The sequence below is a fragment of the Panthera tigris genome, chromosome B1 (assembly GCF_018350195.1).
Source record: "Panthera tigris isolate Pti1 chromosome B1, P.tigris_Pti1_mat1.1, whole genome shotgun sequence".
Lineage (NCBI taxonomy): Eukaryota > Metazoa > Chordata > Mammalia > Carnivora > Felidae > Panthera > Panthera tigris.
Window position 1 is genome coordinate 52,542,334 of NC_056663.1, and position 22,703 is coordinate 52,565,036.

The 22,703-nt window shown below is 48.2% G+C and overlaps 1 long non-coding RNA gene across 1 annotated transcript; it reads right to left on the minus strand.

Moving 5' to 3' along the window:
• Positions 1–5,214: 5,214 nt before the first annotated feature.
• Positions 5,215–17,508, minus strand: LOC122237917. Its single transcript, XR_006216682.1, has 4 exons — positions 17,341–17,508; positions 7,952–8,096; positions 5,522–5,635; positions 5,215–5,410 (listed from the first exon to the last, which is right to left on the minus strand). It is a non-coding gene; the product is annotated as an uncharacterized LOC122237917 (long non-coding RNA).
• Between the last annotated feature and the right edge of the window lie 5,195 nt (positions 17,509–22,703).

The following is a 22,703-nucleotide window of genomic DNA, read 5'->3' on the forward strand; positions in this document are numbered from 1 at the left end:
TATATCTGGCAACAAGAAGGAAGAAGGTCCCTGACTAAGGCAATGGCCTGGTTGAAAATATAAGGAAATGATGAGATGGCTTGATCTCCCAATGTTCTCTTAACCTTATTTGAAATTTAATCAGTTTTCCATAGATCTTAAAGATTATGAATAACCAGTATTACTAGTATAAGAAGACAGTAAGAGGGGCACCTGGGTGGCTCAGTCTGTTAAGTGTCCATTTTTGGCTCAGGTCATGATCTCAGGGCTCCTGAGTTTGAGCCCTAAATCAGGCTCTCTGCTGTCAGTGCAGAGCCTGCTTCAGATCCTCTGTCCCCTTCTCTCTCTGTCCTGTCCCTGCTCATGCACACTCATGTGTGCTCTCTTTCTCTCTCAAAAATAAACAAATATTAAAAAGAATAAGAAGACAGGGGTTCCGGGGTGGCTCAGTCAGTATGTGTCTGAATTCGGCTCAGGTCATGATCTCACAGTTTGTGGGTTCGAGCCCTGCGTCAGGCTCTGTGCTGACAGCTCAGAGCCTGGAGCCTGAATCAGATTCTGTGTCTCCCTCTCTCTCTGCCCCTCCCCCACTCGTGTTCTGTCTCTCTCTGTTTCTCAAAAATAAATAAACACTAAAAAATATTTTTAAAAAGAAGAAGGAGGAAGAGAAGGAGAAGAAGACAATGACGACAGTATGTGTAGAGGACACATGGTTAATTAAACATTTCAGCAGAATAAACGTCACTATGGCCATGTGACTTTTCCCACAAAAATAATCACACTGTTGTCTTCCAGTCAATGTGCTTCATGTGAGAATTGATACAGGAATTATGTCAGATGTTCCCAAAGGATGTGCTCTACAGCTCTATATAATGAGACCTCTTGAAAGAACAATACATATTAGCATATTTTAAAATGTGAAAAAGACTTCAATAAAGAAGTAATCTAACCTAAGTACTTTGCCTGATGTAGCATTTCTCCAAAATAATTTTCTACAAATACAAAAACCTCTGTCTACCAATATCTATCATTCTATGGAAATAGACTTTCTTGGAATATATTTAGGAAAATGCTTAAGTATATCATTCAAATATCCTTAACACACCCCATGATTCATTAAACAGTTGATGCCTATTCATAAAGATGGACTGTGCTGTCCAGACACAAGGAATGCAGAAATGCAGAAGAGGCAGTCCTTGTCCACCAGAAACACACCACATAAGAGATGCTATGGGCAGTTGGTTTAGCAGGGGCTGTGTAATTCCACAAAACAATCCAATAGGAGTTGGAATAGAGGATAGCATAGGGTGCTGGAGACACACAGGAAGGAGGAAGGCACCTATGCCAGGTAAGCAATTAGGGAAGTCTTCCTGTCAAACATGCTGCTTGAGCTGAGCTCTGCAGTCAAGTAGAGGAACTAGCCAGGTTTATATTGGGAGAATGTTCTAGAAAGAAGGAAACACTTATGAAGGACTCAGAAACACAAGCAAAAAGAACTTACCCAGGAGATGGAAAGGAGTTTCTGTATGACTAGAGCAAAGTGCACAAAGGAATGAGGAGAGGGATGGCTGGAGAAGAAGATGCGGAAAGATCATGGAATCTACCATCTCCATCCCTTAGAGTGCGTCCTTCATCCTAAAAGCGATGTGGCACCAACAAGGCTCCAAGCATGCGACCGTCATGCCTCACGATATTACCAGCACAAGAATTTTAACTGCAATAGCATGGGGGGCAGATCAGGAAGAAGAGGCGCTAAAGAGAAAATCCTAGCACAGGGGATGGGAGAGATTTCAGACAAGACCTACCATCTTGGTCAAGAGCAGTATCCAGGTAAGCAGTTTTCGTTGGAGGAATCAACAATGGATGGCATTCTTTACATAGGCAGTGACGTTCAGGAAGTTCTGGTACCAGGTGTAAGGCCCGTGGCATGAGACTGGGGGTCTCATGTCCTGAGGGTAGCGAGGAGAGATGAGATGGAGACACAACAGTAACCTAGAGAAGCTTTTTTAAGAAGAGGAAGTAGCAGTTAAGAGGCAAAAGAGGGTGGTGGGAACTGGGATGAGAAGTTAGTATCAAGGACACAAATCAAAAGCTTTGGGGATACAGTAGTAAGATCAGAGGGTAAGCATGAAAACCAGAGCTCCTTAAAACTCTGGTAACTAAGATCAAGACTGGCTTCAAAGCCTGGGGTGCAGGTAGTGATTGAGTGGCCTTAGCGGGGAGGTGGAGGAGCCTCATGAAAGCTGGAGAGCAGGCAGGTCCTGACAGGAGCTGCATCTTGCCTCCACAAGCTGATGAGGAAGCAACAAAACTGTTCTGGTCTATGCTGCCACCTGGTGGTGGGCAATAAAAACTGAGAGACCAGATCTCCAGGGCGGCCATCTCCCGCTTCTCTCTTGAAGGAATGCATACACTCTGCCCTCACCTCTTTGCAATGTTCTTTGTTTCTGCGTCCAGAGCTTAGCACATTCCCGATCAGACACATGCTCACATATACACACGTCCTCTCTTAGCTCCTGCATCTCGGCCTTAGCTCTCACCCAATTATCTCAGAGGAAAGCTCCCTCCCCCATGTCTGATCTTGTTTTCTCTTGTGCTTTTCTGCATTTTGTTTTGGGACAGAAGGAGATTGCCTTAAATGACCCCAATCGTAATTGGGAACAGATAGCGAAGGGTCTGTATTAATGGAAGGAAAACGTATTAGGTTTGAAGCTAAGCACAATTTTAAAAAACAGAACAATGCCATCCATCTTCATAGCACAGCACTAATTGGTGCTCAGAAGCCCCCTCAGATGAGTGCCCCCATCTGTGTCTCCACTTCGGATTAAATCTATCTCTCCTCGGGAACTAGCATTTGGGGAAGAAAACTGACCGCTTTATCAAACTTGTTCTTTTGTTCACTTAAATTATGAATTTGCAATAGCATTCACTTTTCATTGCAGATATATGGCCTCTGAGGCCCTGGATTTAATAGATTCAGGGGGTTGGGAGGATGGGAAGTATTACGTTGTTTTTACAGGGAGGCATGTCACGATTTGCAGATAAAGCCACCCATAAGCAGGGGCTGCCTGTGCCATCACTCCACTAGCTTTGCGGTTGAGACAAGGTCTGCGGGGATAGCTGGAGATACAAGGGGGACCGCAGATCCTGACCGCTTCACATGGAGAAGACAGAGAACTCGGTGATTGAACTTCTCTTTCTAGAAATACTACCACAAGACCCCTGCTGGACAAAGGGAGCCAGGGGCTGAGGGCAAAGCCAGAGCAATTGTGAAAACCGGCTGCTCTCCCAGTGACTGGGCCGTCTTCACATCCTGGGCAGAGCACCTTCAGAACAAAAGGCAAGGCAGGGCCACAGGTGGGACTTTCAAGTGAGAGGTGCAGCAGGAAGCCGGGTCTGGTTAGTCGGAAGAGACCGTGCAGTTCCCAGGAGGCTCCCCTGGAAGGCACACGAGTTAGGAAACCAGAATAATGCTTGCGGGTACTGGTACAGCTCAGCAGCAGCTCCAACTGCAGTTTCCCAAAACTATGAATTTCATCTTCTGTGTTCCTGGCCCTGGGAGAGCAAGAGCAGGGTGCCAATGTCCGCCTGTCTGTCCCTGTGTCTATATCTCTTTCTGTCTCTCTCACATGCACATACACACACACACACACTCACACACATATGCATGCAAGCATATTCTCACCTAGGACCTCTCATCTGGGGCTTGAAGGTGGTGGCCTGTGTCCTCCCAAAGGCCACAAGAGCTACAAGCCACCCCAGGGACACTCTGCCCCTGCATTCATAGAGTGACCTCCCAGAAAGCCAATGCCAGTTGAAAGTCTCTTCTCGGCGGGGCTGCAGAGAGCACACTCTTGCCCCGCCATGGAAGAACCACAGCACAGGACGGCGACTACAATAGTGACACGCATGACGACAGATGAACTCTGCGGTCTTGTGATTTGTAAAAAAGAGTATCGATGACGTTGTTTTGGGTTTTTTTTTTTTCCTGGTCTTTTCTTTCTTGTTTCTTTTCTCTACCCTCCCTTCACTCAAGATTTCCCATCCCTATTCCATGCCTGTTGATTCTGGAATGTCCACATAGAAGGGTCTCTGGGTTCTTGGAAGGGCACCTTGAACCCGACTTTCTGCACAGCTCTTTTTATAAGGCTGCTTCAGAGCCTGCAGGTACCTGTGGAGATTGGGGCATCTGCATCCCCTGCTTGTCCTGGCACAGCTCGGCTCTGGTCCTCTCAGCCCCTGTCTCTCCTGGTCCCTGTCCCCCCCACCCCCACCCCGCCCCACAGGATGCCACCCTCTGCTTCACCACTTGCTGCTCTCCCGTCCCCCAGGGTGGCTATCTGGCAGCCCATCAGCTGGACAAAGCATTTGTCAGCTTTAATGGATGTACAATTCCCAGCCCTGACATGTTTTATGCACCCCCGGGGGGCTTTGATCTCCTTGTCTGCATACATAAATGAGAGGATTACCGAGACATCCAGAACAGGGCACCAAAAATGTCTTTCACTGAGGTGCTTTTGCCTCCGGCAGATAAGAGCGACAGGCTGCAATCCCCGGGAGCCATTAGGGCCCCGAGCTACAGGGTAACTTCACTCAGGAAGAAATGGTTTAGGGAGACTGGCCTAGAAGGATCTCCCTGTCATGATTCCCCGATATTGTTTATATCTGGGTGATGTGGATAAAGAAACCGATCACTTCTGGCACCGCCTTACCTCCCTGGAGATTACAAGCAGCTGTGGCTGACATTTGCCAAGGTTGCTTTGACTGACCCCGCAGTGGCATATGGTCACTGTCAGGACTTCCGGACGTGGGGGCCGGGCTGGGACCCTGGGCTGGGGACTGGTATTTTTAGGACACTTGGAGCCCACGGCTAGATTTAGGCCAGCTCTTCAGACTGTTATGAAGTCTCAATGTCACTCCTGCTTTGCCCCATCTCTGAGAGAGAAAGGAAGGGCGATAGAGCGTCTGGGGACTGTCGCCCTGACCATCTTTTGTCCAGTGGATGCTGGGGGCCACTGTTTGGAGGTGGGGGTTCTTTAATTGCACACCCAAAGTTTCAAGGTGGCAACATAGATACGGTAACTAACCAGCAGAGAGATGGGGTGGGGCCTCATTAACTAGATCAGCCAGGTGACCGGGGACCTCACATGTGGCTCACCTGAGCAAGCAGCAGCCCCAATCCTGATCCTCTGACCCTCATTTGTTGAATAAGGCTACTGTATCTACTGACATATTTATTATATGTGCCCATATGTTCTAGGGATAGTGAGTCCATGACAAATAAGGCACATTCCTTCCTTCAATGAGCTCAAGATTTTGTCATCATTTTCTTCTCAGTGAAATAACTGTGTAGGCTCTCTGGGTTGGAAGAGATCCTGAAAGACTGTCGAATCCATCCTTATCTAAAGTTTGAGGATCTTCTACAATATCCCTAGGAAAGAATCATCTGCTTGAATACATCTGGTGATGGGCACCTCACGACCACAAATCTTGACTATTGTAAAGCTCTTTCTGTGTTGGACCAAAGTTTGCTTTCCCTTACCATCCAGTCCCTGGTCTTCCTCCTTGTCTCTGAGGCTGAGTAGAACGAGGGCGACCTACCTCCACAATCCTGTGTGAAGTAGTCTCTAACCCACTGGCAGGGCATAGTCCACACCTGTCAAATGGCAAAGGAAAATTAGGTAATGCTGAGTCCTGCCCCTCACCCAACCCCAGTACACCCACCAACCCGTACAAGGCCTTTGTGTGAGTTAGAAAGTGGCGGCTCTCTCCAAGACTCATTACCGCCACCTGCTGGAAGACTACACCAAGCTCCCGTGTGGTGGACAGAACTGCGCCCCACTTCCTGGGGACCCTGCTCCTGCCAGCCCACAGCACTGTGGCTCTCTATTTTCTTCCATTTACTATGGGATGTGAGAAGAAAGAAGTCTCAGGAGTCTCAGCACAGAAAGGGGGTTGGTGATGTGTAAGTTAAAGCCAAAGTGATTTCTTGAATTTATTTTATAAGAACAAACAAAAAAGTCTTAAGCATCTAGATCAATCCTCTTAAATTTCAGAAAGCATCTCACAGTTCCAGATACTTTTAGCCTCTGTTCTTACCCCCTTTTGCTTTCTTGACTCTGCCTTTTTCATCTTCTTTCCTATGTTGATGCCTCATTCCCAGGGCCCGAACCCCTGCTGCCTTGTTCAGGATTGAATGGAGCAGGCGAGATAATGAATTATGGATCTTGCTGAAGAATAAGCCAGCTTTACCAATCTCTAACCCTGAGCCATGAGGGACAATCAGGAGAGACAAGCTCAATCATCCTCACTCCCTCAGGCTCTAAGGGCTGATCAGGGGACCCATGTGGTGCAGACAAGAGGCCCAATCCCATCCTCCAGTAGCTTCCAACCCAGTAGAGTATCTGACCTGGACTTGATACAGACATTTCCTTCTTGGGAGAAAAGGCCACTCTATCAGTCTGATTTATTCAGTTGCTTTCAACAAATGACCGTCAGTGCCAAGAATACAGTACCACGCCCCGATTAGCCACAAGCTTTGGGCAACATGCAGACCTTTGTTGTCTATCCTGTCCAGGCCACCTGGGGATGCTGGGTGAGAGAGGGCCTGCCTGCCCAGTGCTCTCATTCTCCAGTCCCGCACGTCTTCAGCAACTCTGTGCAGTGCACTTTCGTGGAGATGACATTTGAGCTGGGCCGCGAAAGGTAGGTAGATTTGCAGAAGCAAAAGCAATCCGAGGTACCATGAACAGATGAGTGGATAAACCAGAGGTGGTCTACCCATACAATGGAATATTATTCAGCCTTAAAAAGGAAGGAAATTCTGACACGTGCTTCAAGATGAATGAACTTTGAGGACATTTGCTAAGGGAAAGAAGCCAGGCACAAGGGAACAAATACTGTATGATTCACATGAGTCAAATTCAGAGAGACAGAAAGTAGATTGGGGGTTCCCAGAGGCCCGGGGGAAGCAGACAGGGGAGTTAGCACTCAATGGGTGCAGAGTTTCAGTTTGGGATGATGAAATAGTTCTGGAGATGGATGGTGGTGATGATTGCACAACACTATAAATGCACTTCAGGCCACTGAATTGTACACTCAACAAGAATCAAGATGGTGCATTTTAGATCATGTATATTTTACCACGGTTTCTTTTATTTTTTTTTTATTTTTATTTTTTAAAGTTTTTTTTTTAACGTTTATTTATTTTTGAGACAGAGAGAGACAGAGCATGAACAGGGGAGGGGCAGAGAGAGAGGGAGCCACAGAATCTGAAACAGGCTCCAGGCTCTGAGCTGTCAGCACAGAGCCCGACACGGGACTCAAACTCACAGTCCGTGATCTCATGACCTGAGCCGAAGTTGAACGCTCAACCGACTGAGCCACCCAGGCGCCCCACCAAGGTTTCTTTTAAAAGTTAGGTGTATTTGGGGCACCTGGGTGGCTCAGTCGGTTGGGCATCCGACTTCGGCTCAGGTCACGATCTCGCGGTCCATGAGTTCGAGCCCCGCGTCGGGCTCTGGGTTGATGGCTCAGAGCCTGGAGCCTGTTTCGGATTCTGTGTCTCCCTCTCTCTCTGCCCCTCCCCAGTTCATGCTCTGTCTCTCTCTGTCCCAAAAATAAATAAACGTTAAAAAAAAAATTTAAAAGTTAGGTGTATTTGGAGATTGGAGGCCAGTGGTGGCAGCACTCAGGAGGTGCAGCAAAGGCACGAAGCATCTCTCTGATCCGTACCGGAAACAGAGTTTGAAATCCTCGGTACAAGCATTTACCTAGAGAAAGTCACCCCACGTGTCTACGCCTCTGCCTTGTCCTCGGCAGAGTGTGGCAATGCTAATCCCTGCCTGCTCGCTGTCGATGAGGACTAAGTGGAACAGCCTCTGTCAGCCTTCTAAGCCACAGGAGCGTGAAGCAGTGGCAGTGAAACCACTGCTGGTGGGTGTGATGACAAGGACTTGGGCTGCACACTCACCAGATCCAGGTTCAAATCCCAACTTCTCCACAACTGGTTATGGGACCTTGATCAAATCACTGGACCCCGCAGCTTGGGCTAATCTCATCTGTAAGGTGGGGTCAACATTAACTGCCCTCGGGAAATGCATCAGTCGGGATCCAACCTGGAAAAAGAAATCTGTTCTGAGACTTAAAGCCATGGGATTTTTTAAGTTTATTTATTTATTTTGAGAGAGAGTGCATGTGTGAGCAGGGGAGAGACAGAGAGAGAGGGAGAGAGAATCCCAAGCAGGCTCCACGCTGACAGCGGGGCTCCATCCCCTGAACGATGAGATCATGACCTGAGCTGAAATCAAGAGCTGGACACTTAACTGACTGAGCCACCCAGGTGCCCCATGGGATTCTACACTGAAGATTTGGTTAATCAGATGATGGAATTGGCGACAAGCCTGACAAAGGGCAGTGAGGTCCCCGGAGCTGAGCAGTGCAGGAAGACACCACCCTGCACCTGGGGGGTCAAAGAGGAAGACATGTTCCTGGAGCCCAGGAACCAGAAAGATCCAGAGAAAACGGGAATGGAGTGGGCCTGTTCAGAGGGAGCAAAGGCATGGAATTGAGGGCAAATAAGATAGGACAGAAGTGGGGTCTGCCCAGCACCTATCTTGCCCTTGTACTGCTACTGAACTCTCAAACAACTTTGCCTGAAGTGGGCAACTTTCCCTCATAATCCTAGCCCATCAGAAGCCTGAGGGCACGGAGGTGGCCAATGTGCACGCAGGTCGGCTCCTGGAGCAGGCAAGGTGGGGAGGGGAGGAGTACAGAGGGGCCACAGAGAGGTGTCTTGCACGTGGCATCCTGGAGACAGCTGGAGGAGGGGCTGGAACCCTCTGGGTTCTCTGTCTCCACACGGGTCTGCACTGGTCAGATCCAGCCTTGGATTGGAAACCACAGAGGTGAGATCTGGTGAGTCCCGTCCACCCTGGAAGTTGATCCGGGGCTGACAAACTGGCCATCAGTTCTTGGACTTGGTCAGGGCTTGATGTGGCCCCACCTCTGCCTCTGACTCCCATTCAGTGCTGCCCGAGTGATCCACCTAACGGGTCACTTCCTCAGCCTCAGCCTGGTCACCTCCAGAGGCCCACCCAGCAGGGCTTTCAGCCGACCCCCAGTCTGGGTCCTTTCCATGCCACACAGGACTAACCCAGAGCCTCTCTGCACTACTATCCCTGCCACCGGAGGCTTTTCTCTGATGTGACTTCTCCATGCTGGCTCCTCAGTCAGTACCCTGAGAGGCGACCCCTCCCACAGCACCACAAGAAGCAGAACAGGCCCTTATGATGTCACCCTCCTTAACTCACCAGCCCCTCTCGGAGCCTCGTGGGCGAGAACAGGCTGGTGTAGACCATCTCACCACTGGCTTCCTCCCACTCCTCCCTCCTTCTCCAGTCCTCCAGAACCCTGGGAGCAGAAGGCATCGGCCTGCCCTCTATTGGGCCAGGCCACTCCCTGGGGACATACTTTCCTACTCTCTCGAGATGAGAGCCACCTCCCCCTGGCCCCCACCCAGTGCCCTGGAGGGTGAGGTGCAGGAGCAGGAAGCCAATGACCAGTAAGAAAAGAGGAGTCAGGAGGAGTTTTGTTCAGGTGATGGCAGACCAGCCGAGGCTGGGACCAGAGGGCAAAGGCACTGAAGCTGCCGGCTCACCAGCTGGAGGATTCTGAAGCTTAGCTACCTTTTCACAAGGGTCTGGGAGCCCTTGTGAAAGTAAAAGTGTCTTCTTCGCTTTGGATTCAAAGATTTGAACTGGGTGCGTTGGGCCTATATGTATTGAGGCAATGGATGTATGTGTTAACCAGAAAAGGTTAACGCATCTCCTTGAAGGAAGATCTTGAATGACCCGGTATCACAGCAGGCTCCAGCTTCCAGAGGGCCCTCACCCACAAACACCCGCTCAGGCCCAGCTAAATCTGCTATCTCAGTTCTCTGAATACCCTGATACTAACTGGGACCATGCCATCTTCCCCCTCCCCTCCCTGCCCATGTCCCCCCCTCTCTGGACCAATCATGCTCCCGGGAACCCTTCCCTCCTGCATTGGGGGCATCCTTCCTTCTGCCACAATGCCCGACATGTGCTCTGAGCGGACATTTGAACCAAGCCATCTATCCCCTAGAGGCTGTACCAACAACCACCATCGGGGACCATCACAGCACACCAGGCATCCACCGATGCAGTTCCTCTGGGGTGTGGACAGCTTTGAGGGGCGCCTCCCCCAGACACAGAATTAGATGACCTGTGTTTGAGTCCCAGCCACAATGCTGAACCACCCTGCATATGTCACCCAGCCACTCAGAGCTATAGTTCCTTCCCTCAATCAGGACACAGGAAACAGTGTACCTGTCCTGTCTTTCTCCCCAGACGGTGTCAGAGACCCAAATGGGATAACAAATGTCACAGGGCATTGCCGATCATAAATCAGCTGGCAAATACGAGGGAGCACTCTTATTATCCTTGGTGCTTTAACAGTGTCATATTGTTATGAACAGAAAGCTCTAAGTTCCAAAACTCAGCTCCAAAACTCTCCTGTGGACATCTAGCTGGCTGACAGGCTTCATCCACAGGCAGAAGAGTGAATTAGGAGGGGCCTTCAGATGCCATGGATTCTTCAAAATATGTCTATTTCAGTCACTGAATTACTGTTTTAAATTTCTGAAATGCCGGAGAAGCAAAAGCCGCCTCTGACCACGTGTTGCTGCCTCCCACCCTGTCTCCTGAACCGTCTTGCCCGAGGGGCCCCTCCTGGGTGAAGGGCAGACCAGGGCCTCCCTCTGCGGCTCCGCACTGCGCCGGGCCGGCCAAAGCCTGGCGCTTGGACCCGGTCCAGCCCGGATAACAACACAGCTCTCCTCTGAGCATTTGAGCCAATTAAAAAGACAAATGATCACTGGCTTATCTTCCCTCCTTCTCTGCCCCTCTCCCCCTTTCCACCCCCACACTTTAGGCCCTCCCCTCCAGGGAAATGGGGCTAGGGACCTCCAGGCTGTGATTCCCTTCTGGAACAGCTAGGCTCCCCCAACCTTCTCTCCTCCCTGCCTCCCCCCCCCCCCCAGACCTGCCTGGGGCCTTTCAAGGTCTTGATGGATGGGGCTTCTCCAGCCTCCTCCTGGAGCTTCTGAGTGTTTCTGAGACCTTGTGCTGGTGGGCAGACAGTGGGGGCAAAGGAGTGGCCTGGGAGAGATCAGAGCAGAAAGGCCACAGGCTCAAAAAAACTTTTTAATGACAAAGCCTCAGAGTTTATTTTCAAGGTCTGGCCTTGGGGCCTAGAGCTTTCAGACAAGGCTCTAATTCTGGAGGGTCATTTGATATATTTACCCCGTGGTTAAGATGACCAGGTCCTCTGCTCTGAAGGAGGGCCAGCCTTCCCAGGAAAGAATAGGAGCTCTGGGAGGTAGAAAGCCCCTAGGTCTCATCCAGCCTCCAGCCCTAGTGAGCGCTGAGACCCAGAGTGAGTTACTAAAGCCCCCGGAGCCCGCACTCCCATTTGTCAAATGCCTACCTCATGGGAGGGTTAGAAGGAGCAAGATATCAGGCATTAAGTGCCTGGCATAGCACTGGGCACAGAAAAGGCATGCTATTAATATCTTTTCCCCACTGTGGCAACCTCAAGACATTTATTCTAATTTCTTTACGGCTCACACCTTCACCTCCTGTCATAACTTTAAGGGGCTCATAGGCATCATCAATAGAAAGTTTATCATGAAATCTAACTGAAAAAACAAACAAACAACCTTTTGTTACATTCACGCCCTGATGAACCACTATTAACTCTTCAAAACTCAGTCCAGCTGTCACCTCTCAGGCTTGTGCCTTCTCCACTATTCTCCCAGAACCTTGATCACACTTCCGGTCTTACTCTGAAATATTGTCAATTGTTCCATTCAATTAATCAATATTTAGTGACTGTTTGCCACGTGCAAGGGACACTGCCAGGTCCAGAGGACACTTTGTGAACAGGATGCAGGAAATTGCCATTCTCCTGCAGCAAATATTCCAGTTGGAGGAGACAGACATAAAAAAAAAAATTCTAAAAACTAAGCAACTTGTCTGCCTCCTAGACAGTAGACTTCTCGTCTTCTTCCTCTTCAAATTCTAAGAAACCACGCAGTGCCGACAGAGTAGAAGCCCAGCAGATGTTAATTCTCCTCTCTAGACCACGTTTAATTTTCCATGTTTCTCTCCTCTGGGAAGATGAGTAAGGCCTGTTCACAGGCCCTCTTGGCGGTCAAGGTCCCTCGCTCCTTAGGTCTGAACAGCTCTGAGTGCCCTGTTTCATGGACACACAAGCAGACTCAACAGCCCGCCCTGATACCGACAAAGTTCCACCAGACTCTCGCTGCCTCTGGGGTAGAGAGCACAGCAACGAGTCTCACCCACTGCTCCCCACGGGGATGGGACCCCGGACACAGACACGGGGTAAGGGCTCGCTCCAGGGTTGCGTGTGCAGGCTGGAAGGGACTCCTGCTGACAATCAGAAACTGCCTGCTGAGGCCCGGAGCCGCTTCCCAGAGGACCCCCACCAGGCAGGAGCTGGTTTCCTTCCTGTTCCCGGCTGCAGCCAACTTTTTGTAGAGGAGCATTTGGGGTAATGTTTGGCTCGGCCAAGGCACAGAGTCGCTGGGGTCCTAGCATGATGAAACTAAAGAAGAATTCGGAGGTCAGCCGGCTCCACTCCCCCATTGATGGAGAAGACAACTGAGACCCAATGTAGGGAAGAGTCATATTTTAATAGGATCTTGCAGACCACCTACTTCAGGAAAGGAAAACTCCTGGGTTTCAGGCTCCTAATCCATTTTAGCGCACATCACCTTGATCAATTGTGGCACTCTCCCTGCTGAACCGTGACAAGGTTCCCAGTCTTCTCAACACGAACCCAGGCACGCACTGCCCACCTAGCACTGGGAACAATAATGACAATAATGATCATGCCTCTGTATACTGGAAACTCATTCTGTGTCCGAGGTCCCCCAGCTAGTAACCACTGCTCACATAGCCTTTGGCCCTTGGTCAGCCAGCAAGGAGGACAGGAGTGCAGAGAAGCACACACATCAACCCAACACCTCATTCTGAGCCACGGGCACCAACACATTTTCTCAGGACTGTAGTACATCAGGGACTCAGCCCCCACCATGCTAATCATCTTCATGTTAGTTACTATTTGCTGAATATCTACTACACATCAGGTATAGTGCCAATAATTTATATACACAATCTCATTTTCATCCCCAGAGCAGTCCTACAAAGTAGGCATTATTGCCTTCATTTTACAGGTGGAAAAACTGAGACTCGGAGAAATTAACCAACACCCACGAGGTGGAGCAGCTCATCCGTGGCAGCATCAGAATCTGGACTTGAATGTGTCTGACTCTCTAGCCAGTGTTCTATTTTCCCGTGATTCATGCCTCTTCCCGGGAGTGGTCACCCCCAGCGGAAGGTGTTGGGGAAGCGCAAGGTGCTCCTAGGTTTGTGGGCCCAAGAGCCGCTGCCAGCACAGACCCTGGCTCATTGAGGAGATGTAGCAGCTGAGGCAGGGGGTGGATGGATCAGGCCCCTAGCCAGGGCGTACGCTCCCACCTGCACCCCCTTCCATTCCTTCCAGCCACCATTCATCTCAAGCAGCTGCACTGTAAGCACATTGAGGGCAGGGCTTGTTCCCAAACCTGCTGGGTCCTGCCCATCCCAGGCGTGGTGGAGGAAACAGTGCCCGAGATCTAAGTCAGGAGAGTCCGTTTAAGTCAACTCTGCCACAACCCTGTGTGATCTGGAGCACCCACGAAATCCCCAAGCCATCAGCTTCACCTGAGAAATGAAAAGTGCCAGAATCTCCTGTCAGGCATTGTTGAGGCGATCAAAGGAGCCCATGCGGGCAGAGAGCAGCCCGAGGGTTTGTTCCCAGATGCAAACACACCACCTAACAGCTGAGCAACGCTTGCTGAACCTCAGTTTCTTCACCTGCAAGATGGGGGTACGGACGGACAGTCAAATCTGCCCCACCCTCTACCTTGCAGATCCAATGGAGGGATGTCTGTGAGGCAACTCTAGGTCATGAAGCACCAACCACATGGTGTTCGCCACGTGCTGCTTAAGTAGCCACCGCCTGACGAAACAAAACCTCCTTTCCAAAGTAGCAGTGTTAATGGCACAAGACCAGCAGTTAAAAAATGTTGCCAGCTGCTGGTGGTCCTGCGAATGTCCTTGTGCATTCCCAGGATCCCAGATGATTGGCCCCTTGGGAATGGGGCTCTCAGGCCCTTCCCCAGATTGGGCTGTTTGTCAGGACCATCCCCTTCAATGCACTACAAGCAACTAGAACCTTCTGGCTCTCCCTGGGCGGCTGCAGCTGCTGCCTGAGACATCTCCTTGCCCTTGAGAAGGTAGCTTGCCAATGCAAGTTTAGTCTGAAATTCCATCCTGGGCCCCCCCCCACCCCCCGCGCTGGGCGTGAGGCCTTGAAGACGCTGTGTGCTGTGTGGGCTGGACCAGGCGAAAGTAACAGTGCAAGACAAGAGGACAAGAGGGGGAGACCGTGAGCACAGAGAGAGCCAGGGGTTCAAGGCCGGAAAGCACAGTGCAGACTGGAGGCTGCCAGGATCCCTCTTCTGGCTGAAGCAATTGTTAGTGGTGATGAATAAAAACAAGCCTCTTCCGTAGCCCCTTCATCTTATGACCTCAGATTGTTTTCCCAATACAAGTCCCCCTCACATCCTTTGTCCTGGAATAGCAGAAATGCCCTTGTGACTCCAGCTGAGAACTTTTCAGGCCTTTGCCCACATGTCACCCAAATCTTTTAAATGGTGGACACTCGGGGTCGTTCCTCACCACCTTCCAAAGCCACAGCCTGCTCCGGTTTAGTTATGGACTGAGTCGTGACCCTTCCATATTCTTATGTTGAAATCCTAACCCCCAGGATATTAGAATGCTCCTGCATATGAAGATAGGGTCTTCAAAGAGGTGACTGAGGTTACATGAGGTCATGGGGGTGGCCCTAATTTGACATGACCAGTGTCCCGGAAAGAAGAGGAGATTAGAACGCAGACGTGTGCAGAGGGAAAGCCGTGGGAGGACCCAGGGAGAAGATGGCTACCTGCAGGCTAAGAGAGAGAGGCTTCAGAAGAAACTAGCCCTGCAGATACCTTCGTCTCGAGCTTTCAGCCTCCAGAATTGTGAGAAAATCAACCTTTTCTTTTTTTCATAAAGGTCTATTGCATTATTGGTGGGAAGTGCATTTAACAGTTAAATACATTTAAATAATGTATCGGTGACTGCACGACTGCAACATTGGTAACTAGATAGATAACCGATTCAACTAGAAACCAGCTAACAAGTAACTGTCTAAATATTTAAAATACGGCTCTTGTTTAGATCACCCTTTGTTTTGATCACCTTCTTGGGGGAGAAAAGCCTGCTGATCAGTCACACTGGAAATATATTAAGGCCAAATTCTTCTGATATCCATTCCCAGAGGTTTCTTTCAGCTGGATTAAGCCTCCAACTCCAGGGCAAGCCCAAGTTTGTGGCCTCCAGCATCAATGCTCTTCCCGTCTACCAGAGCAGACAGTGTAAGCTTGACACCAGGCCTCGAGAAAATCAACTTCTATTGTTTAGGCCACCTAGTCTGTAGTAATTTGTGACAGCAGCCTGAGCAAGCTAAGAATGATTTCACTCAATTCAAGAGATACAAGCTGCCCGGCCACGGTTTGCCAGGTACTGGGCCAGACAGTGTAGATTGAAAGACGAGAAAGTCACAGTCCCTGCCCTCGGGTGGCTCACAGTCCAAGGCAGAGGCAGATAATTTCAAGGAAAGAATTCATTTTGGGGGGTTCAGAAGTATGAGCACAAAGTATGAGGTGATTAGTTATGTGGGACTATCAAGGAATACTTCTTAGAGGAGGGGAAACCTGAGGAAATTTTAGAAGGATGGAAGGGCGCCTGGGTGGCTCAGCTGAGCATCTGACTCTTGATTTCGGCTCAGGTCATGATCTCATGGTTCTTGAGTTCGAGCCCTGCATGGGGCTCTGCACTGACAGCCCGGAGCCTGCTTGGGATTGTCTCTCTTCTTTTCTCTCTGCCCCTCCCCTGCTTGTTCTCTCTCTCTCTCTTTCTCTCTCAATAAATAAACATTTACAAAAACAAATAAAAGGATGGAAAAGGCTGGACCATTTACCAGGCAGAAAAGAAGAGTGACTGAGTGTTTGACGGGCACTGACACATGAAGAGACGTGGCAAATTTGGGAAATTATCCAGGAGCAAATGAAGCACAAACTGTGGCAGATGATGGAAAACCACATAACCTCTCTGAGCTTGGTTTCTTCATCTGTAAATTGGGAATAGTAATATTTCACACAGTTGACATGAGAGTCAAGTACAACAATGGAGAATATTTTAGGGCCGAGCACTCAAATCTTACTTCAAATAAACTCATCATAAACCCCTTAAATTTCAAATTCTGCTCACCTCCTCCCACTACCACCTGTAGTCTTCATTTGTCATGGGCATTCATTAAACCAGGCCAAGCCTGATTTTTTTTAATAAATAAAAAAATAAAACTTTAGATTTAGATTTGCAGCAGAGTTGCAAAGAAGGTACAGAGAGTTTCCATATACCCCCACCCACTTTCCCCCATTGTTAACATTTGATATTAATATGACACCCTTGGTACAATTAAAGAACCAATAGTGATACATTATTATAAGCTATTATTATTGATACGTTATTATTACCTATAACAAACTATTATTAATTTATTCAAATTTCCTTAGTTTTTGCCTCCTTAAAATCCTCTTGCCTGTGACAGCTCTGGCCTGATTCTTTCATTCCAAAACTATAACATTTACTAAGAAAAGTACCAAGGCACAGAAGTAGGGAGTGGGGGAAAGAGTTGGAAGATTTTCTGAGAAAAATGTGATCTTTGTCAGTATTGTATCATTTGGCTTATCAGCAACGTACATCGGTTACAAATGAGACTTCTTTCACTGAAAAATTGTCTAAGAGCCTGTTCTGGTTGTATTCCCAGCTCATTTTACCCTTTGCACCAAATATAATAAATAATTTATATCAGTAAATGCACAATTTTAGGATTCTTCCCAGCCTGAGTCCTTTCTGCCTTCCCAATAACCCTTCTGTGATCCAGGTGTCCTGGGTCCTCGGACCATCTGAGCCCTCCGGCCCCCACTGGGTGGAGAAGTGAAAAGACGCCTCCCTTCCTGAGGCCCGATGCACCAATGGGGTGGAGGGAGAAGACACAGCTGCGCATGCTCAGTGGCGTCGATTCTCTCTCAGGACCTCCACTGTAGCCCACGGGTCCATGCCCAACGCCTCATGGTTGGATAAGAAGCTCCCACTCTAAACCTACCCGGGTGGCCTCAGAAGTGGAGTGGGCTGGCATGGGAGTGTTACTGGTTGTGCCTCATAAACAGGGTGGAGGAATGCCCGCTGCAGGCGTGAGCTCTGGGTTGCTCCAGGAAGCACCTCCCCCAGGTTGCAAGAGTGACCATAAAAGGAAAGTGCCTCACTGGTTTGCCAGAACAGCCTTCTCTGTCCAGAACACTAGGTGCTAGGACTCTGTCCATTTACAGGTTCCACGTCAAGGCCACGTCACAGTGCCCAGGAACCGGAGAAGAACTTGCTGGAGAGGCAAAATTTATGAGCCTGGAGCTTCAGAGAACAGCAAACCCCGCCTCCCACTCCAGCCACACTGGCTGGCTTCAAGGCTGTAAGGAATCACAACATCACACCCTCAGCTGAATGCATTCCCCCCCCCGCCGCCCCCCCCCCCATCTTTTGATGTTGTTGCTGAAATGAAAGAACTTTTTAAATGGTTTGAATCATTGTAAAAAGCAAAGAAGCGAAAACTCTTGAACACTGCTCCACCTCTGTCCCTTCCCAAGGGTAACTGATGCTATCGGCTGAGTATGTGTCCTTACAGACCTTTTTCAATGGATTTACATGCATGTATGAGTACATTTAGAAGTAGAGTATACCCTCTCTCTGACCCTCCCCCGTTCATGCTCTGTCTCTCTCTGTCTCAAAAATAAATAAACGTTAAAAAAAAAATTAAAAAAAAAAAAAGAAAAAGGGGCGCCTGGGTGGCTCAGTCGGTTAAGCGTCCAACTCCGGCTCAGGTCATGATCTCGTGGTCTGTGGGTTCGAGCCCCGTGTCAGGCTCTGTGCTGACAGCTCAAAGCCTGGAGCCTGTTTCAGATTCTGTGTCTCCCTCTCTCTGACCCTCCCCCGTTCATGCTCTGTCTCTCTCTGTCTCAAAAATAAATAAACGTTAAAAAAATTTTTTTTTAAAAAAATAGAAGTAGAGTATATTTCTAATATACTTCACTAGTATGCGAGATAAGCTATTCTAATATACTATTCTCATCTACTAGAAATAGAGTATAGACATAGGGTTTCTAAAGTAAGAATGTCATATGATTTATATCACTATTTGCTTACAGAAATTTGGGGGGGTTCTCATTTTTTTCTATATAAACCATACTGTAATTGAATATGTGCCCCTTTTTAAATTTTAGACAAGGCTGGTGGGCGTCCATGTCCACACTAGGGCCAGATGACCATGCATCTTTCTCTTTGTGCTGGAAGCAGCAAGAGACCACCTCTTGCTATGCATATTTGCCCAGTGTGGCTCGTGTGGAGTGGCCAACAGCACCCAATGTCCTTCCCAAGTTGTCTCTGCTTCCACAAATACAGCTCAGGAGTCATTAAAAAGGTTGGTATTGTTGAATGGCATTCCCAGTTTAGGCTTCAGGCTGTTTAGCCTGAAGATGATCGTAGAGATAATATAGACATTGCATTCCTGTGCCGTGACTGTCCTAAACAAATGATCATTACCCTGTGACAAACAACAGAAATGTGTTCTCTCACAGTTTTGAAAGCCAGAGTCTGAAGTCAAGATTTTTGCAGGGCCATGCTGTCTTTGAAGGCTCTTAGAAGAGCACTTTCTAGCTATTTCCAGCCTCTGGTGGCTCCAAATGTTCCTTAGTTTTTGCCTATATCACTCCATTCTCTGCCTCTGTCTTCATGTGGCATTCTCCTCTATGTGTCCACGTCTTTTCTTCTGCCTCTTATGAAGACACTTGTCATTAGGTTTAGGGTCTACCCAGCCTTATCCAAGATGACACGATCTCAAGATCCTTAAGTGTATCTGCAAAGACCCTGTTTCCAAAAAAAGAAATTCACAGGTTCTGGGGGCTAAGACCTAGACATATCTTCTTTAGGCCACCATTCAACCCACTACAGGGATCATTAGCTCAGTCCTCCACTTCACAGATGAGAGCACCCTTTCCTTCCAGAGGATGATAAATGCTATGGAAAAAAATAAAGCAGACGAGAGACACAGGGAGGTGCCAGGCTAAGGGTGGTTTTCCTCTTTCAAATAGGGTGGTCAGGGAAGGGCTCTCTGATAACATGACATTGACCAAAGGACTGCAGAAGTAAGGATGTGAGTCATACAAGTGTCTGAGGGCAAAGCCTTCTAAACAGAAGGGACAGCAAGTGCAGATCTAGCCTCTGTGTTCCCTTAGCATTTTGTTCCTATTGTTGTAATAATTTTCCACATTACTTTTCCTTTAACCATATACATATTGGTCTCCAGGATTAAGCTGTGGGTTCTTTGAAGACAAAAACTGTATCTTTCTCCTTGTAGCAACCCCAGCACCTAGCCTAGCACATAATGCATGCTACATGGTCAGTAAATATTTGATGAGAAAGCAAATGAATGACAAAAAGAATAAAGAGATGCATGGCTTAAATGGCTTACCACAAAGGTCACAGAGCTAGTCAGGGGCAATGCCAGGACAAGAACACCAAAGCTCCAGTTCTCATGAGAAAGCAAGGTGATGCATTTCAATGAAAGCTCATTGTCTAGCTGATTTTCCTTAAAGAATCAATTGTATCAATATGGATTGAGACACACAGAGTAGATGTGAGCAGATTATGGGACAGAGCCACAAGCCTCCTCAAGTTATAGGCTTTTTTGAGTAAGAATATCCCCACTGCTCTAACCCCAGGAAACAGTTCATAAATGGCTAGTCATGGGGCCAGAAAGAAGAATGGACAAAATCAACAAATTGGGTGTCTCCTGGAAGTCAATCAGATTCCAAGGAATAACCACTCAAGAAACCAGGTGGCTATGGGAGGAAGTAGGGGATATGACCTGCAGTGCTGGACAGTTGGGTCAGCTGATTATCAGCAGGGGCAGTGGTAGTTAAAAGTGAGACCTGGACCAGCTTGGAGGGTGGGAGTCAAGGCCATCATGAATAGAGCCAGGTGAGCTCAGCTCAGCAGGACCTAGAAAATAACTGCAAGTGAATGTAAATGAGACAGGAAAGGGTTTATGAGGTCCAAAGCCAGGAAAGGGAAAGTCAAGAACACAGGTAGAAAGATGGTTGATTACACAAAGCACAGGTCAAAGAATTTGCAGGACCTTGGATAGCTCCACGGGAGGTTCTGTTGAGGGGCATTGGATGACTAGGCTTTCAGCCTCCAAGCCCCAAGGGTGAACATTTGGAACCACCTCTCAGAGGGAACTCTGAGATTTAAAAGGCCTTGAACTGGGGCGCCTGGGTGGCTCAGCCGGTTAAGCGTCCGACTTCGGCTTAGGTGATGATCTCACGGTCCGTGGGTTCGAGCCCCACGTCGGGCTTTGTGCTGACAGCTCAGAGCCTGGAGCCTGTTTCAGGTTCTGTATCTCCCTCTCTCTCTGACCCTCCCCCGTTCATGCTCTGTCTCTCCCTGTCTCAAAAATAAATAAACGTTAAAAAAAATAATAAAATAAAAGGCTTTGTACAATCATGGTAGATCTAACACTTTCATTGTGAAGAACAGAATGGCTGGAACTCTCTGAACACATTTTCCGAAAGTAGTGGCTCTTTCATCATGTTTAAGATGTGTTGACCTGACTGATGGTAGTTAAAACCACAATGAGACGCCAGAGAAATTAGTGGTCAAAGGAGGGGCCTTAGCTAAAGTTCCAGATCTCCCACCCTCAATGGTACAGACCCCACCCCTGGCTTGCCTGCTCCAGTTGTTGGACCCTGTCTATGTCTTCAGCATGGGGTAATCTTCACCTCTTCAGGAATCCCCAGGCATCTATCTCCAGGCCATGCTAGTGCATCTGTGATGTGTCAACATGAGCACGGACTTTGAAACCACGTAAAAGCAGAGCAAGTTATTTCACTTCTTTGAGCCTCTACTTTGACACTTATAAAGTAGAGACAATAACATCTTGCAAAATGATTACTAAAACTACACAAAGGACCTGGCATGTAGCAGAGGTTCCATGAGGAATCACTATTGGTAGGATTGAGGCCACTCCCCGTCCTTCTTAGGGTCACACTCGGGGTCCAGTGTACAGCTCTCAGAGGTGGCATTGTCTTTCTCCCCAGAGTTTTCATCCCTGACACATCCCACCCAAGTGTGAAGCTCAAGTCCAGGTAGGATCTTGAGACGTGATAGAAACAGATAGCCAGAGGTGGGATTTTAAAATGCCAGTGGAAGAACTCAGTTGCTTAAGAATTGCTCCATACACCAATAAAACACAGACAGCAATAATTGCATAGACTTTGAGAATGGCTGATGAGGAACTCAGTGACAGTATCATCTCAGTGATAGTATCGCCTCAGTGACTGTATCACCTGCCTTCAGAACCAGACTAGTTCACTGGGGTGCCTCCTTACCAACAGAAAAATTCTGGTGGGATCATTTGTGACTAAAAACTTTACCCCTGGAAGGAAGAGAAGCCAGAGTGCCCAAATCAGACAGATCTGAATCCGAACCCTGTCTCTGGTTCTCATAACTCTGTGGCCTTGGGCCTTACTGCACCTTGGCTTCCCCATCTGTGAAATGGAGGGCTAATCCCTACTTCAAAGAGCTATGGTGAATACTAAATGAGAAGATATGTCTACAGTTCCTATAGATAGTAAGCAGTCAACAATCATTAACTCCTTATCTTCCTTCCGCCAGGAGTAAATATCAAGATTTTGAGAGGGGTGGGGGCGAAGGCTTGGCTTTTAGATTTTGTTGTAAGCTTTATTTTTTCTTCTTTTTTTTCAAACTTTTTTAGCGTTTTTTATTTTTATTTTTGAGAGAGAGAGAGAGAGAGAGAGAGAGAGAACACGCAGGGGAGGAACAGAGAGAAAGGGAGAGAGGGGATCTGAAGCAGGCTCCGTGCTGACAACAGAGAGCCCAATGCGGGTCTAGAATTCATGAACTGTGAGATCATGACTTGAGCCAAAGTTGGTCGCTTAATGGACTGAGCCACCCAGACACTCCTTTTTTTCAATTTTTTAATTATTTTACTTTATATTTTTTCAATTTGAATCGTAAGCTCTCTAACTGAGCTGGACCATGTTTTCTCGCTTGTCATAGGCAAAAGTAGAATCACAGAGCTGAGAAAACTTCAGCAATTATCTATTTCCTATCTATTACCTTTATTTTAATGAATAAAATGAATCAACGGGGTGCTAGAGGTGACATGGTCTTCTGTTTTGCAACTCCTTTAGCTGCAAATGACCAAAATCCAACTCAGACAAAGTTAAGTGCGAGTGAAATATTTGGGACATCATATGCTGCTGGACCTCATGCAGAGCCAGGGTTGGGGGTTAGGGAGAGGCTGGGCAGAGAACACTCCCCCTCTCCACTGTTTGCCAAGTCACCCAGCTGATTAGTGGGTATACACTCCAGCGTTCTGGTTCCTAATCCAGTACT